The sequence below is a fragment of the Panthera pardus genome, unplaced genomic scaffold (genome assembly GCF_024362965.1).
Source record: "Panthera pardus isolate Hobbes unplaced genomic scaffold, ASM2436296v1 HiC_scaffold_21, whole genome shotgun sequence".
Taxonomy (NCBI): domain Eukaryota; kingdom Metazoa; phylum Chordata; class Mammalia; order Carnivora; family Felidae; genus Panthera; species Panthera pardus.
Genome location: NW_026526777.1, coordinates 55,774,854 through 55,787,970, shown reverse-complemented (window position 1 = coordinate 55,787,970; position 13,117 = coordinate 55,774,854). Strand labels below are relative to the sequence as shown.

Here is a 13,117-nt window from a genome sequence, read left to right as displayed (position 1 = left end):
TATTATGAAAAATTATATGCCAAAAAATTGAACAATCTAGAAGAAATGGATAAATTCCCAGAAATATATAACCTACCAAAACTGAAGAAGGAAGAAATAGAAAATTGGAACAGATTGATCGCCAGTAATGAAATTAAAGCAGTAATCCAAAAAACTACCAAGAAACAAAAGTCCAAGACCAGATGACTTCATAGTCAAATTCTACCAAGCATTTAAGGAAGAGTTAATACCTATTCTGCTCAAGCTATTCCAAAAAAATAGAAGAGAAAGAAAAACTTCCATATCATTTTATGAGACAAATATCACCTTGATATCAAAACTACATAAAGATACCACAAAAAAAGAGAGAGAGAGAGAACTATAGGCCAATATCTCTGATGAACATAGATGTGAAAATCCTCAACAAAATACTAGCAAACATATTCCAAAAATACATTAAAAAATCATTCACCAGGATCCAGTGGGGTTTATTCCCAGGATATAAGAATGGCTCAGTATTTGCAAATCAATCAACATGATACATCACGTCAATAAGACAAAGGATAAAAACCATATGATTGTCTCGATAGCTGCAGAAAAAGCATTTGACAAAGTACAACATCCATTCATGATAAAAGCCCTCAACAAAGTAGGTTTAGAGAAAATATACCTTAGCATAATAAAGGCCATATATGAAAAGCCAACAGTGAACATCATACTCCATGGGAAAAAACTGAGAACTTTTCCCCTAAGGTCAAAAGCAAAACAAGGATGTCCACTTTCACCACTTTTATTCAACACAGTACTGGAAGTCCTAGCCCCAGTAATCAGACAACAAAAATAAATAAAAGGTATCCAAACTGGTAAGGAAGAAGTAAAACTTTCACTATTTGCAGATGACATGATACTATATATTGAAAACTCTAAAGACTCCACCAAAAAAGCTACTAGAACTGATAAGTGAATTCAATAAAGTTGCAGGATACAAAATCAATGTGTAGAAATCTGTTGCATTTCTATACACTAATAAGCAACAGAAAGAGAAATTAAGAAAAACATCCCATTTATAATTGAACCAAAAATAATAAGATACCTAGGCATAAACTTGATCAAAGAGATGAAAGACTTATACTCTGAAAACTATAAAACATTGATGAAAGAAATTGAAGACAACACAAAGAAATGGAAAGACATTCCATGTTCATGGATTGGAAGAACAAGTGTTGGTAAAATGTTGATATTATCCAAAGCAATCTATGCATTTAATGCAATCCCTGTCAAAATACAACAGCATTTTTCACAGAACTAGGATAAAAAAAATCCTAAAATTTATATGGAACCACAAAAGACCTCAAATAGCCAAAGCAATTTTGAAAAAGAAAAGCAAAGCTGAGGGAGCCTGGGTGGCTCTGTCGGTTGAGTGTCCAACTCTTGATTTCAGCTCAGGTCATGATCTCACGGTTTGTAGGATAGAGACCTGTGTCAGCCTCATCGCTGACAGCATGGAGCCTGTTCGAGATTCTCTCTCTCCCTCTCTCTCTGCCCTTCTCCTACTTGCACACATGCGCTCTCTCTCTCTCTCAAAATAAACAAACATTTAAAAAAGAAAAGAAAAGAAAACCTGGAGGTATCACAATTTCAGACTTCAAGTTATATTACAAAGCTCTAGTAATCTAAATAGTATGGTACTGGCACAAAATAGACACATAGGTCAATGGAAAAGAATAGAAAACCCAGAAAGAAACCCACAATTATGTGATCAATTAATCTTTGACAAAGCAGGAAAGAATGTGCAATGGGAAAAAGTCTCTTCAACAAATGGTGTTGGGAAAACTGGTGAGCTACATGCAAAAGGATATTGGACCACTCTCAACACCATACACAAAAATAAATTCAAAATGGATTAAAGACCTAAATGTGATACCTGAAACCATAAAAATCCTAGAAGAGAGCACAGCCAGTAATTTCTCTGATATCGGCCATAGCAATTTTTTTCTAGATATGTTTCCTGAGGCAAGGGAAACAAAAGTAAACTATTGGGACTACATCAAAATAAAAAGCTTCTTCACAGCAAAAGAAACAATCAACAAAACTAAAGACAACCTACTTAATGGGAGAAGATATTTGCAAATGACATCTGATAAAAGGTTAGCATCCAAAATATATAAAGAACTTATACAACTTAACACCAAATAACAAACAATCTAATTAAAAATGGACAGAAAACATGAAAAGACATTTCTGCAAAGAAGACATTCGGATGACCAACCAACGCATCAGCATCAAAAGATGCTCAACGTCCCTCATCATCAGGGAAATGGAAATCAAAACCACAATGAGATATCACCTCGCACCTTGCAGAATGGCTAAAACCAACAACACAAGAAACAAGTGTTGGCGGGCGTGTGGGAATGCAATTGGTGTAGCCAGGGTGGAAAACAGTATGGAGGTGCCTCAAAAAGTTAAAAATAGAACTACCCTATGATTCAGTAATTGCACTACTATTTACCCCCAAAATACAGCAACACTAATTCAAAGGGATATATGCACCTCGATGTTTATAGCATCATTATTTACAATAGCCAAATTATGGAAGCTGCCCAAGTATCCATCGATAGATGAATGGATAAAGAATGTGATATTATATTCAATGAATGTACTATTCAGCCATAAAAACAGCCATAAAAATTTTTATTCAACCATAAAAAAACAACGAAATCTTGCCATTTGCGATGACATGAATGAAGCAAGAGAGTATATTCTCAGTGAAATAACTCAAAGGACAAACGTGAAATGATTTCGCTCATGTGTGGAATTGAAGAAACAAAACAAATGAGGAAAGCCAAAAAGAGAGAGAGAGAGAGAGAGAGAGGCAAACCAAGAAACAGAGTCTTAACTGTAGAGAACAAACTGATGGTTACCAGAGGGGAGGTGCGTGGGGGGATGGGTGAAATAGGTGACAGGCATTAAGGAGGACACTTGTGATGAGCACTGGGGTGATGTATGGAATTGTTTTTTTTTTTTTATTTTTTTTATTTTTTTATTTTTTTTATTTTTTAATATATGAAATTTACTGTCAAATTGGTTTCCATACAACACCCAGTGCTCATCCCAAAAGGTGCCCTCCTCAATACCCATCACCCACCCTGCCCTCCCTCCCACCCTGCCCTCCCTCCCCCCCCCATCAACCCTCAGTTTGTTCTCAGTTTTTAACAGTCTCTAATGCTTTGGCTCTCTCCCACTCTAACCTCTTTTTTTTTTTTTTTTTTTTTTTTTTTTTTCCTTCCCCTCCCCCTTGGGTTTCTGTTATGTTTCTCAGGATCCACATAAGAGTGAAACCATATGGTATCTGTCTTTCTCTGTATGGCTTATTTCACTTAGCATCACACTCTCCAGTTCCATCCATGTTGCTACAAAAGGCCATATTTCATTTTTTCTCATTGCCACGTAGTATTCCATTGTGTATATAAACCACAATTTCTTTATCCATTCATCAGTTGATGGACATTTAGGCTCTTTCCATAATTTGGCTATTGTTGAGAGTGCCGCTATAAACATTGGGGTACAGGTGCCCCTATGCATCAGTACTCCTGTATCCCTTGGATAAATTCCTAGCAGTGCTATTGCTGGGTCATAGGGTAGGTCTATTTTTAATTTTCTGAGGAACCTCCACACTGCTTTCCAGAGCGGCTGCACCAATTTGCATTCCCACCAACAGTGCAAGAGGGTTCCTGTTTCTCCACATCCTCTCCAGCATCTATAGTCTCCTGATTTCTTCATTTTGGCCACTCTGACTGGCGTGAGGTGGTATCTGAGTGTGGTTTTGATTTGTATTTCCCTGATAAGGAGCGACGTTGAACATCTTTTCATGTGCCTGTTGGCCATCTGGATGTCTTCTTTAGAGAAGTGTCTATTCATGTTTTCTGCCCATTTCTTCACTGGGTTATTTGTTTTTCGGGTGTGGAGTTTGATGAGCTCTTTATAGATTTTGGATACTAGCCCTTTGTCCGATGTGTCATTTGCAAATATCTTTTCCCATTCCGTTGGTTGCCTTTTAGTTTTGTTGGTTGTTTCCTTTGCTGTGCAGAAGCTTTTTATCTTCATAAGGTCCCAGTAATTCACTTTTGCTTTTAATTCCCTTGCCTTTGGGGATGTGCCGAGTAAGAGATTGCTACGGCTGAGGTCAGAGAGGTCTTTTCCTGCTTTCTCCTCTAAGGTTTTGATGGTTTCCTGTCTCACATTCAGGTCCTTTATCCATTTTGAGTTTATTTTTGTGAATGGTGTGAGAAAGTGGTCTAGTTTCAACCTTCTGCATGTTGCTGTCCAGTTCTCCCAGCAGATGTATGGAATTGTTGAATCACTATATTGTTCACCTGAAACTAATATAACACTGTATGTAAACTATCTAAACTATCGTATAGTATGTAAACTATATGTAAACTAATATTTATTAATTAAAAGTTAAACATAACAAAAAAACCCCTCCTACCTTGTGAACATCATCTCAAACTAGTGTACTCCAATGACTTCATTATTTTAATAGCTGCATAGTATTTAATAAATTTATAATGTATTTAATCATTATCCTATTACTTAGTTCTTTTCACATTTTTCCATTATAAAAAATACTTTTGTGAATATTCTTGTATATAGATTGCTGTGCTCCTGCCTGATTATGTTCTAGAAATTTATTCCTAAAAGCTGAATTTATTATATCAAAGCATACATTTTTTGACACAATTTGCCAGAACACACTTTAGAAAATTGGACTTGTATCTTTGTTCTAGCTTAACTCTAAAATAATTTTGGCAAATTGAAAAAAAAGTAACTATTGTTGCAACTACATTAAATTTACTGATTTATTCAGGACTCATCTACATTTTTAATTTATTTTTTTAATTTTTAAAAGATTTTTAATGTTTATTTTTGAGAGAGAGTGAGAGAGGGTGAGCACGAGTGCGGGAGGGTCAGAGAGAGAGAGACACAGAATCTGAAGCAGGCTCCAGGCTCTGAGTTGTCAGCACAGAGTCCCCCATGGGGCCCAAACTCAGGAACCACGAGATCATGACCTGAGCCAAAGTCAGATGCTTAACTGACTGAGCCACCCAGCGTCCCCCCAGGACTAATCAACATTTTTAACATATTGAGTATTTTCATCTGGAGATGTGCTATGTTTCTCCTCTTCAAAGCAAGTCTCCTTTGATTTCCTTCAAGAGTGGATTATAGTTGGCCTTTTGTAAGTCCTATACATGTCTTTTTCATTTTATCATTAGGCATTTGACATTTTATTACCATTATGATTAAGGTATTTTATTTAATATTGTATATTGTATCTGACTATACTTGAAATGTGGGAAAACTATGGAACTTTTAAATTTTAATTTGTAACTCACTACAGTATTGAACTCATTGGTTCTAAGGGTTTTTTTCTGTTGATTTTCTCAGGCTATTCAGGTGGACAATCATATCATTTTATAACACTTGATAAGTGTGCTTCCTCTTTCCAACATTACACAGTTCTCTTATTTAATTGTGTTAGCTGGCATTTCTTGGACAATCCTACACAACCTTTGTGATCATAGGCTCTTTTCATTATTCCTGACTTTCTGTAGAGTTACATCATCATAAGACATGATATTGTTCAATTATTTTAAGCTGTGTATCTTATCATGCTAAAAAGTTACTCTCTAATCTTATTTTTAAAGCTTTTATGAGAATAGATGTTGAATTTTATTAACTGCCTCTTCAGCATCTCTTCTGATGCTTTTCTTTTGATGAATGATAGTAATACATATCCTAATATCAAACCACTCATTTTTTCTTAGAACAAATCCTGCTTAGTCATTATAGCTTAGTCTTTTAAGAAATATTTTAGGTTGTTTGGGAAATTGGTGAGTCCTTTGGTTTTTGCACTTCTCTATAAAATTTTGGTATCAGAGTTTTGTTAGCTATCAAAAGAAAAAAAAGAAATTGGGAACATTCCCTCTTTCTCTATGTTCTAGAACAATTTAAAAAGCCCAGAATTATTTGTTCCCTGAATGTTTGGATAAATGCATCCATAAAATTACTTGGCTCCAGTGTCTTTTGAAGGGACAGTTATTTAACAAATGTCTTTATTTATTCCATGAATTTTGATCCAGTAAATATTTTTACCAGTTCCAGGGGCGGTGCATTTTATTTTCATTTTCCTGAAACACTTTGCTTATTTACTTTCAAGTTATAGGTTAAAAGTATAGGATGTATTCTCTTACAATGCTTTTACGTTTTTTTAATCAATGATTATAAGTTCCTTCTATCGTTCTTTATTTCTTAAATAACTTATATAATTAATATTATATATATCTGGCACATAGAATATGTTCCTTGATAATAATGTTCCTATTATTACTACTTTATTAAATAGTGTATTCATTATTTTAGTTTTTACTTTTTCTTAGGATTTGGCAAAAATAAAACATTATGAAGTTGAAGTTGTCTGTTTCTTGTTCCATGATAATTTTTCTCCTTCTTTTCACAGAGGCAATCATCATCATGAATTTGATATGACTGTCAATTCCACACCTTTAAATTTACAAGTCTACAAATTCATGAATAATATACATATACATAACATAACATACATAAAATAATACAGTATTATTTTATGCTTTAAAATTTTTTTTAACGTTTATTTATTTTTGAGACAGAGAGAGACAGAGCATGAAGGGGGGGGGGGGGTTGGTCAGAGAGAGGCAGACACAGAATCTGAAACAGGCTCCAGGCTCTGAGCTGTCAGCACAGAGCCCGACGCGGGGCTCGAACTCACGGACCCCGAGATCATGACCTGAGCAGAAGTCGGCCGCTTAACCGACTGAGCCACCCAGGCGCCCCTATTTTATGCTTTTAAAGCACTTATTAAAGTAGTTATAATACTACCATACCGATGTATACTTCTGCATCTTTTATATTCAATTTTCAAAAACTATACTAATGGACCTATAGATTGATTGATATATTGATACATCTGGGTATGGAGAGCTCATTTGTTTTTAGCTGCTGTATGGTATTTTGTCACGTGACTAAACCAGCGTTTATTTAATCCCTTCATTTATTAATATTTCCATCCTCTTATTTTTTAGTCTTTAGGTATAATCTACTCTTTTAAACTGAAGTATAATTGACTCATAACACTGTATATAGTTTTAAGCATAAAACATAATGGTTTGATATAGGTATGTATTGTGAAATGATTAAAATAAATTTAGTTAACATCCATCACCACACTTAGTTACATTTTTTTTCTTCTGATGAGAACTTTAAAAATCCACTCTCTCTTTCAAATGTAAAATTTAATATTGTTAACTATGGTCACCATGATACCTTACCCGCCCTGGACTTACTTATCTTGTTGGTGCAATTTACTTTAAGTGTGTCTTTTGTTGGTATCATAGTGCTGGATTTGTCCTTTAAATATTGTATGACCAATTTGGACTTTTAATAATTAATTTAAATCTGTTTGTAATATTTTGAGTATTGATATACTTGATTTTGTGTTTTATATTTACCATGCTTCTCTCTATATCCCCCCTCTCTTTTTTTTGCTTTCTATTGATTTTATTGAATTTTTTAAATTCTTTATTTTCCTCTAGTGGTTTTGGAATTATACATTCCATTTATGTTCTTTTAGTGGTTAACCTCAAATCTGTAACATTAATTTAATTTAATTTAATAGTTTAAAATTTAATCATTATCTATATCTTCCTATTAAACAGTCTAAAAACCTTAGAATGATTTAACTCCACACTCTTATTTTCCATGTAATTTTTGCCTAGATTTTTGGTCAAGCTTGATTTTTAATTATAACAATTTAGTGATTATTTTTATATTTACTCATAATAAAATCACAAACATCAAAAATGAGCAAACCAACTTGAGGGAAGGCACTGGATGCATAAGTGGGAATTTTTTTTACCTTAACGAAAGATAATAATCTAAAAGAGATTAAATAAATATGTTCAGAGTATTTCAAAAAATAAAAGATGTGTTAGAAGTCATTGGGCAAGAATAAGACAGAATGGAAAAGAATCAATTAATGTAGGCAGTCATTGAAATAAAATAACTCAGATAGGTTGAACAACAAACCAGACCCTGCTCAAGAAAGAGGTCAAGAACTGGAAAATAGGGGGTGCCTGGGTGGCTCAGCCGGTTAAGCATCTGACTTTGGCTCAGGTCATGATCTCACGGTTCGTGAGTTCAAGCCCTGCATCAGGCTCTGTGCTGACGGCTTGGAGCCTGGAGTCTGCTTCAGATTCTGTGTCTCCCTCTCTCTCTGCCCCTCCCCTGCTCATGCTCTGTCTCTCTCTGTCTCAAAAATAAATAAAACATTTTAATAAAAAAATAAAAAATTAAAACTAAAAAAAAAAGAATTGGAAAATAGGTCTCAGGAAGTCAAGTTTCTCAAAACACCATACCGAGAGACAGAGACAATATAGGATAGAGAAGTTAGGAACATGAAGGATGTAATCACCAATTCTGATATATGTTGTTTAAAAAAATTCCAGACAGAGGGCACAGAGAGAATGGGAGAGAGCCAATTATGGTAGAGATAAGAACTAAAAAATTTTCCAGAATTGAAAAAAGACATGAAAAGGAACATATCAAATCCTTAGCAGGAGCTTAAAAGAAGCTCACCCATATTCAAACAGTTGTGAAATTTTTAACAATTACAGCAAAGAGAGAGGATCAAGGCACCAGAGGAAAACTCAGTGCAAGTTATTTTTCATGAGGCTCCTTCAGGGTCTCCTTTCTGACTCAGTCATTCCTTTCATTGGTTTGGCGTTTGCCTACTCAACTTGCCATGTTTACCAGGAGTCTATATAACTTTCTAAATATTTTATAATTCTAGTTTTCATTATGCTTAGGTTCATGTATTTTTACAAATTTAAAATGTTAATTTTCTGTGGCGCCTGGATAGCTCAGTCGGTTGAGCATCCAGCCCTTGATTTTGGCTCAGGTCATGATCTCATGTTCCTGCGATTGAGCCCCATGTAGGGTTCCACACTGAAAGCACAGATCCTGCTTGGAATTCTCTCTCTGCCCCTCCCATGCTCTTGTGATGCATGCTTGTACACACTCTTTCAAATAAGCAAATAAATAAATAAGATTTTAATAAAGATTAATTTTAATTGTCATAATTTATGTTATACTTTTTTAAATGTAATTTTTAACTCTATTGTCTTATTGTCAAAAAGGATCTGTTCTAGTTCTGCTTTTCTATGAGTTTCTGTTTGGCATAAACTATAGTAATAAATGGCACCTGATTGTGATAACTACAGCCAGTCCAACTCTTGTTTGTTCACTCAATCACAGAAGCCAATGGAATATTCTTTGACTGTTTTATTAAACTGATAAGAACAGATACTACACTTGATCTTAGCCATAAGGCTGAGAAGCAATCTTTGACTGTTTTATATAATAGCATATAACATATTATAAAACTACAAGTATGTAATCTATTTTAAATTTCAGAAGATGTATAAATATACATAATATATAATAAATATGAAAATGTGAAGCTTTCTTTTTATATTTCCATGAAAGTAGCTTTCTAGTTATTTAGCGATATCCATCTACTGGAGATACCAAACAGGAACAGCAAAGAAAGAGGTGATATTCAATCAGTGGCTACCCAAAATGGGATTTTTGAGTAATCTTTACGACAATATTCTTAGAAGCCAAGCATTGTAGAGGGAGCAAAATAAACCTCTAACTTTTTCTACTCTTTAAAAATCATCAAGGGCCAGGAAAGGTTGACCTGAGCATCAAATTCCCACGGGTAGAGAGAATTCAGAAGACACATGTCCTTTCCATATAGGAAAGTGAAAAATCCCACCTTCTGGAGTAAGAGATCGTGGGAAAAAAAAAAAAGAAAAGAAAAGAAAAAAGAGATGGGAGGAAGTAAATGGTCAGAATCCGTTTCTCAGGCATTCTCCCATAGAGATTCCCCCCTCCCCCCCATCGCTCCAACTCCAAGGGCTTTTCTATTTCCTATTTGGAACTTCAGGAAGAGATGACCTCACAGAGTTTTATCCTGTATCAAGAAAAAACAAACAAACAAAAGATGGAAAGGCTTGGTTTGCTTATGAGGCCTGAGTTAGCCCTCTGAAGGAAGACTCCCTCAATTGCTTAAGTGTGTAGAAGAGACCCAGAGGTTCACGTGCCCCATGGTGTGGATGATGGGGGGTAAATGAGTTGAACCATTGCACCTGTATGGTATTGTTGTGGCAAGTGATGAGGAGACTTGTAAAAAGGATCCCAGTGCTGGAGAGCTGAACCCACGGGCTGAAAACTGAGACGGGTGTGCTGGATTGCACCAAAGTGTGGCTTAGGAAGCCATGGTGAACATTGGCCTAACCATCTAAGACCAAGAAATCATACTTTCATCAATAATACCTGCAAAAGGGAAGCCAGGAATTGGTCCCAACCAGAAGCCTTGTCACAGAGGACCTAGAAATCAAAACAGGACTTATTTATGGATTGTGGATCTTATTTGTGGGTCTTAGGATCTCTCTCCTCTTTGAGATTTGAAGCCCCTCCCTGATGTGCTCAGATGCTATCCTAGAAGAAAGCCAGGGGGATGGAAAGCAAGAGGAAAGATTGAGCATCAACATCCCCAAAGAGACTGAGTTATCTTTAAGAGACTATTTGCTCCCCAGGAGTCTGAGATACCATTAAATGTTGAATTTAAGTTTTTCTTTTGGCCCTGCTGGATGAAGGGCGGGGGCAGAGGGGTGGACTAGGGAAATAGATAGATTTTATAAATTAAATAAATTACTTTTTTATTTGAAAACTATAGTTTTCAGAGGTGCCTGGGTGGCTCAGTCAGTTAAGAGTCTGACTCTTGATTTTGGCTCAGATCATCCTCTCATGGTCATGGGAGGGAGCCCTGCATTGGACTCTGTGCTGGGCATGGAATCTAGTTAAGATTCTCTCTCCTGCCCTTGACCTCTGCCCCTCCCCACTCATTCTCTTTCTCTCTCTCTGAAAGAAAGAAAGAAAGAAAGAAAGAAAGAAAGAAAGAAAGAAGAAAATAAAGAGAAAAATATAGTGTTCAATCATCAACTTTGCCACACGAATAAGTTTTCAATTATGTGTTTATATCTTCTCTTTGATAGTGAGCACACTGTAGGCAGACCAGTTTTTTTGTTTATCTGTTTATTTTAATACTCAGTGTTACTAGGCACTCAACACATGTTGAGTGAGTGAGTGAATGAATGCATATTCAATGCAGAAAGGCCTGAGAAACTGTTTTAAAAGTACCTATTTTGTTGGCGAGGATTGAGATAGGCATGAAAGGTACAATGAAGACAGACATCTTGTTGAGAAGTGAAGGTCAGTTCTGGGTGAAGAGGTGAATAGACTCTGCAGATACAGCAAAATCAAGCCTTGCAAAGGTCACTGTGTTGAATTCTATCAAACCTTTAGTCTCAAATGCCATGAAAAACAATATGAGTGAAGAAGAATGCTGGAATCTTCACTTAATGTGCTGCCTGACTCTCTATACTTTTTATTTGATTTTCAATAAAGGTCTCTTTGTTCTCATACATGAGTAATGGGTTCAAGGTTTTTATTAGTACTCTTGCTACAGCAGGGTGCAGGAGCTGAAATTGTTCTTCAACCTATGGAAGTGCAGATTCATTTTTCAATGAGACTGTTATCTTCAGAGAGAACATATTTCACCAACACAGTCCAAGGTTGTGATAACACGTCCTTCCTATGATCTAAGGACAGGAGTCTGAGTCCCGGCAACTGAGGAACATGCGCATGACAATACTCTTCCCAATATGACACGACAAAGGAATCTTTCATTAGACACAAGAGATTGGAACCTTTCAAACAAGAGCTGAGTAAAACGGTAAAAAGAAAAAATAATCTAAGTACAAATATCCTTTGATTTATAGACTATCTAAAGCATACGTTTTGTCATTCTGAATGCTACTGTACAACTTTTCTCTTTACTCCATTCCCAGGAGAAGAAAGCAAAGACAGGGTCCAAAATGCTTGATGATAATCCTGTTTGGGGATATGGACCCTTTGGTGAGATAAGCAAATGGATTGAGGACTTCTTCCTCATGATATATCTAGGTTTTTTTTTTTCTTATTACTGCTATAGTATCTCATGAGGGTCAAGTGAGAGTAGAGGCCAAGGGATGGGAAATAGGTACTCTTAGGGCTAAATTTGTACTAGAACTTACATTTACAGTTTCAGACCATTGAATTGACACTCCTTTAAATCACTGATACACACGCCAACATGATACAACATTTATCAAGGGAGTTACCAGCAGGCGCCTGATCATGGTCAGAGTCAACCAGATTCTAATCGTGGCTGAGTGACCTCTCCTGCACTGGAAAATGATTTAACCTTGGCAGAAAGGATAGTAAAACCTACTTTCTGGGATTATTGTGAGGCTTAGCTGAGGTAATGGATATAAAACACTCAGCACAGTATTTGGCACATAGTAAGTATTCATCTAATGATAGCAATTATTACTATTACTGCAGGTCCAAAGTTATGACATCGAGATCAATGTGAACGATCGTATAGCTGGAGAAAATCTCATGGCCTGTATGTTCCAGATATCTGATTTCAATGCTATATACTTAGTATATCACCTAATTAAACACACAAAAATATAGTTAAGATCCTGCTAAATGTCAGAAGGCAATTTGAAAAATATTTGATGCTTGTTAGACCAAGTAATATTCAGTTTTAAGTATTGTTTTTTACATGTTTCTACTCATCCTTACAGAAATTCTCGGGCAAAGACAAATGATAGATAAATGACACCCATTGGGCCTCCAATTTCTTCCTTGAATTATAGTTTCTGTGGAAATGTAACAAGGGATGTCTTCAGCTTGGGAGGCAGAATATGAAGGGAAGCAACTTTCTAAAAAAATAAACAAACAAAATCTGTTCTTTGTGCCTGGCGTTTTTTTATCAACATGATCTCAGTAAGACTCATTCATATTGATGCATGTAACAGCAGGTAATATTCAATTATATAAACCTAACACTATTTATTGATAACACCATTGAATATTTGGGTTATTTGCAGTTTGAATCTGTTGCAAAGAGTATTGCTTGTTTTTTAATTCG

The 13,117-nt window shown here is 35.6% G+C and overlaps 1 pseudogene; it reads right to left on the bottom strand.

Annotated features, from left to right (window-relative positions):
• Positions 1-9,233: 9,233 nt before the first annotated feature.
• LOC128778945 (U2 spliceosomal RNA) lies at positions 9,234-9,414 on the bottom strand (annotated as a pseudogene).
• Between the last annotated feature and the right edge of the window lie 3,703 nt (positions 9,415-13,117).